Source organism: Zeus faber, assembly GCF_960531495.2.
Source record: "Zeus faber genome assembly, chromosome: 6".
NCBI lineage: Eukaryota > Metazoa > Chordata > Actinopteri > Zeiformes > Zeidae > Zeus > Zeus faber.
Genome location: NC_137201.1, coordinates 22405780 through 22411824, shown reverse-complemented (window position 1 = coordinate 22411824; position 6045 = coordinate 22405780).

Below are 6045 nucleotides of genomic sequence, written 5' to 3'. Positions count from 1 at the left end.
AATTTAGCTGTACAGTTTGTGCAGGAATGTGCAAATGCTCAGTATGAAGTGCAACAGTATGTGCAATGTTCACGGATAAAGTCCCCAGAATGAGGAATGTGTGTTAATGTAACGCATTGAAATACTCATTCACTCAATGATGGAGGTGTAGAAGTGCACCATCATCGTCTCTGGCAGGTTGAACTTCCCCAGCTGCCGCAGGAAGTATGTCCTCTGCTGGGCTTTCTTGACCATGGAGCTGATGTTCAGCTCCCACTTAAGGTCCTGGGAGATGATGGTTCCCAGGAAGCAGCAGGACTCCACAGAGTCGACTGGGGAGTCACACAGGGTGATGGGGGAGAGTGGGGCAGCGTTCTTTCTGAAGTCCCCAACCATCTCCACTGCGGAACCGGTGCTGATGGTCCGGGAGTCAGAGACGTGTTTTCCCAGCTTCAAGTGCTGCTTCCTGTCTGTCAGGAAGTCCGTGATCCACCTGCAGGTGGAGTCAGGCACGCTCAGCTGGGAGAGCTTGTCCTGCAGAAGTGCTGGGATAATTGTGTTAAAGGTGGAGCTGAAATCCACAAACAGGATTCTGGCGTAGGTTCTTCAAGAGTCCAGGTGCTGGTGGATGGAGTGGAGGGCCCAGTTTACTGCATCGTCTACAGACCTGTTGGGGGGTCCAGGAGAGGGTCTGTGATGGATTTGAGGTGGAAAAGCACAAGGCGTTCAAAAGACTTCATCACCACAGAGGTCAGGGCGACGGGTCTATAATCATTAAGTCCTGTGGTCCTTAGCTTCTTTTTGGACTGGGATGATGGTGGAGGATTTAAAGCAGGCTGGTACATGGCTGTCTCCAGTGAGGTGTTGAAAATGTCTGTGAACACCGGAGACAGCTGATCAGCACAGTGCTTCAGGGTGGATGGAGAGACAAGAGTCTGGTCAGGCTGCTTTGCGGGGGTTCTGCCTCTTGAAGAGCCTGTTGACGGGGGGGGGGGCCTCTGAGTTGAGTAGATATGAAGAGGTCCAGTCTCCTGCTGCGTTGGGGGAGGTGGAGCTGGAAGGCTGGGGCTGGTGGAATGTGTCACGGGGGATGGTGTCAGGACTGTCCCATTGCCTTTCAAAGCGACAGTAGAAGTTGTTCAGGTCACTGGCCAGGCGTGAGTTGTTCATGGAATGAGGTGTTTTTGGTTTGAGATTCGTGAGGCAGAGGCAGAGTCATTGGTGGAAAACTGGTGTTGTAGTCTCTTTGAGTAAAGTCGTTTAGCAACTAGCACCTCTTTGCTAAACCTGTACTTAGCCACTTGTCTCTGTCCCCACTCCTAAACGCCTCTTCCTTCTCTAACCTTAGCTGTCTGAGTTTAGCTGTGAACCAGGGCTTGACGTTGTTATAACTCACCCTGGTGCGTGATGGTACACAGCTCTCCTCACAGAAGCTGATGTATGATGTCACAGCCTCTGTGTACTCATCCAGACTGTTGGTTGCAGTCGGTGCATTCCAAGCATGCCTGAAGATCCTCCACAGCTTCACTGGTCCACTTCTTAGATGTCCTCACCACAGGTTTACACAGCTTTAATTTCTGCCTGTATGCAGGAATCAGGTGGACCATGACCTGGTCAAAGTGTCCCAGTGCGGCTCGGGGGACGGCGTAATAGGCACTGCTTACTGTGGTGTAACAGTGATCCAAAGGATTCTCCTCTCTGGTGGGGCCTTTAATAAACTCTCTATATTTGGGGAGTTCATGGGTGAGGTTTCCTTTGTTAAAGTTGCCTAGGACAATAACTAGGGAGTCCAGGTTTGTCAGTTCCACACACCGTATCTGGTCGGAGCATGCGCTGTGCGTCCTGCACGTTGGCTTGCGGTGGTATGTAAACATCGACCAGTATGAATGAAACAAACTCACGGGGAGAATAGAAGGATTTGCAGTCAATGATGAAAGATTCCAGATCAGGAGAACAGTACTGTAGGATCACTGTCACGTGATTACATCAGCTACTGTTAGTGTAAAAACACAAACCTCCCCCTTTTGTTTTGCTGCCGGAGAGGTGTGTGTCCCAATCCCCTCTTAAGAGTTGAAAGCCTGCCAGCTGCAGTGCAGAGTTTGGTATCATTCCGCTCAGCCACATCTCTATGAAGCACAAAACAGAAGATGAAGAAAAGTCTCTGTTCTTCCCCAACACTAGTTGAAATTCGTCCAGTTTGTTTCCCAGTGAATGCACGTTCGAGAGAAATATTCCAAGTAATGGTGTGCGATATCCGCGGAGGCGCACAAGCGCACCGGCGCATCTCCCTCTCCTCCGGCGTTTTACTGCGTGCACAAAGGTGAGCGCACCTTTGACCAGAATGTTCAGTTATTCCACATATGTGGCGATGAAAGTGGGAAATAAATCCACAGGGGTAGTAGCCGTTGTTCATGAGCGCTTCTCTGGTGTACGAGCTCCCGGAATTGTCAGAAAAAACGTATTTAACAAACAAAATAAGACATAACGCGCACCGAAATGCCGAGGCGGCGTACGAGGCACAATCTTGGTGAACTACACCATCTTGGTGAACTACTTATTTAGTACCATAGCCAGTGCCTGGGCTTACATGTGGGTGTGCACGGTGTTCCCCGGAATTTCCCGTACATAATGATTTTTGTTGAATGTCAAACTTGTGTCACAAAGCAATGTTCGGGTTTTACGCTATACACAGTAACTCTTCCTTTTGTGACATCTGCCAGTAAAGGTCACCACAGAGACTATATAACCAACCAGCCCCAGAGATAGAACAGACTACCTGGTGCATCGGGGCTCTCTCCATTAAAGGACCCCTGGTGCATCGGGGCTCTCTCCATTAAAAGACCTCTGGTGCATGGTCTTTGTACGAGTACTTAATAAGTACTTATCTTCAAAACAGTGTCTTTGTCTCCTCAGACCAGCCGTCCATTCCAAACCAAATTAACCATAAGAGAGATATGGACATATATTAATAAAAAAAAACTATAGTCTAACTATCAGGACAGTTTATTTTTGAAAGTTGTCAATATAACAAAACAATATGTGACCCACCGCAGCAAAACCCGCAGTCTCGCGCATTTCTAAAATCACCAGGAGCAGCCAAATAAGTTGAAAAAACCTTTCTCGAATGAAAATTAAATTTCTCCAGATTCGTGTTCCTTTGTGTTTTTTTTTGTTTTTTTTCTGTCAACATATTTTCAAAACAGAGTTTGATTTATATATAGTAGAAAATGTTAAACCGTGTAGTAGAAAATGTTAAACCGTGGAGTTAAATATTCCCGTTAGATGACATGGGGAAACGCAGTTCACTTACCAAGACGTTGAACAGCGCTGAACAACGCCCATCGATCGTTTGCTTTAAAGCGACCGTCCAGGTGAAGATCATTCATCCATATTCCATGTGATGTGAAGTCATAATGTGAAACCGTAGAATAATAGAATAGAACGTTTAAATTGTACTACTTTCACACACACAGAGACATCATTGTGGAGGGGGGGTGTACCGACAAGGAAGAAATGCTGACTTCACTTCCGTAAAGAAGCCGAGGATCCTTCGGTTTCACTTGTCTGTGAAAACTTTAGTCTCCGTGTTGTTATGGATGAGGAGAAGTGGGTGGAGGAAGATCTAAATCATATCGCGAACCTTAATCTGACCAGTGCGATAGATCCAAGTTAATGTTAGCAGCTCATTCTGGACTACATTTTCTTCCATGAGAGTGAGTTCTCCAACAGCGACGCTGAAAACGACAGTGATGCTGAATCTGATAGCGGCGTTATCCCGGACTTGGAGAACATTTCAAACAGCTGATTTCAACCTGAATGTGAAACGATGAAAGGGAATATTTTTAAGAACCGCCGGAGGAGACCGACGATATGCCTGTGTTGGTAGAAGTTGATGAAGTAATGAAGTTCGTTGAGGTTGGTGATCCAAATTATGACCAAGTAGCAATGGAGAAGATTCTCAAGTTTACCTGCAAATGCCAGGGGCATCGCCAGGGGCGAAAAGTAAATGGCAGGCTTGACCAGGAATAAATGATAGAAGCCTTAACAAAGCAGGAAACAGACATGTTTATCATGTCTGGCAGCTGTTCTGCAATGGGAGATGCAGTGAAATTACTTCAGACAACAAGAAAACGCCAACCAAAAGAAAGAGGCAGTGGACCCAGTACTCAGTGGATGGTGTACAAATCTACAGAGCTTAGTTTCTCTTCGTTCACGGGTAATTATCATTATATCACAACGCTGGCATCCTGTGATGGGCTTAAGCCTACATCTGTAGCTACACATCGATGTGCATATTTCCTGCTAAATGGCATGTGTTTTCGCAATTTTATTAACAGAATTGGCAAGGTGTCTTCCAGAGGCGAGGAGACGAGATTCCAGCTGCTCCGTGACGTCCATGCCCTGCACCCCCCCCAGAGATGCACTTCCTGTTATGCCGCCACCTGGACTGGATAGAGCCAGACAGAACTACCTCTTCCGCAAGATCAGAGAGTTCTGTGATGATGATGCCCAGGACATAACCTGCCCAGCACCACCAGTCGGAAGAGGCAGCCCCAAACAGGCTCTCAGGGTGTAGCTGGGGTAGGGTTGGGGTTAGCCCACATAACAACTCCAAGAACTGCGAATATATTTGGCATACGCACATTTATGCATTAAATGACACACCAAGGTTGATATACAGAGACGTATATTGTTAATAGACTGTACATTTTGTTGTGTTGTCCGCACTTTTAATCTCTTAAATAATTCCACTTTTATAAAACATGTATATTCTTACTGTTAAATAAAAGCTTTTTTTTTTCTTTTTAAACAAAAGATGTTGTCGATCACACTGTTCAACATTCCCTCAAAACACAACAACAATGTAGAGATTGCCCCATTCAGCAGGCTGCCAGGTGGCCATTCAGCAAGGTGTCAAGTGGGTCGGTGGGTCACATATATTTTGCTGTTTCTTCTTCTTCTTCTTCTTTCATCAGAATACTGTCACCACAACCCATTTTATTTTATGTGCATGATGTAAAGGTTTAAACTGCATCCTGAGAGTGATACATGAAGGGTATTTCCATGACAAAACCAACAAGTCCTTCCTGTTCTAGGCCTTCACTCTTACCATTATGGCCGTCTATATCCAGTATTCCTTACGCGATCCAATACCACCCTTGTTTTCTATGTTAACATAAAATATTTCTCATTCATGACATTGTAAGGAACTCGATATGTTCCTTACTATGAAACTCCTTGCAATTATTTGAAGGCCATTTTAAGTCTCATCTTTGGTGTAAAATCATTTTGCAGGTAGTAATAAGTGATAAGGTGATATCAGTTGATAGGTGATATAAGGCTTCATAAACAGTACACATATCGTATGTCACCAGGGTCCTATGTCCCCAGGGTCCTATGTTTCCAGGGTCCATTGTCCCCAAGGTCCTATGTCCTTAGGGTCCTATTCTCCCAGGGTCCTATGTTCCCAGGGTCCTATGTTCAAAGGGTCCTATGTTCCCAGTGTCCTATGTTACCAGGGTCCTGCTGTATGTCCCCAGGGTCCTATGTTCCCAGGGTCCTATATTCCCAGGGCCCTATATTCTCAGGGTCCTATGTTCCCAGGGTCACATACTGTAGTTCAATATTCTGTGAACACACATTAACCCTCCTATTTTGTGAGGGTCAAATTTGACTAATTTAAAGTTAAAATATTTCCTAAACGTCATCCTTTCTTTTTTTTTTTTTAAATCGGAATGAGGCTTCAAAACCGCCATAAAAACACAACAAAACCAATTTTATTTATTCATTCACTTCATTTACTTGATCTTGGAGGTCTCTCTAAAGAGTCTGGGTGGTTCTGTGGATGAAAATACAATCTTAACCCTAAACCCTTACCCTTCCCACAATAGCCCATGTCATATTCAGTGAATACAGAGCTGGGGATCTGCCAGGCCGCACACATCTGGTACCTACATCGGGGGCACAGGGCCGAACCCCGCACCCTTTCTCCCCGCGGCTCCGTGGACTCAGTCCAAGGCTCGTGCAAGAGGCGCTGTAAACTAGGTGTACATTGTATTTGCATTT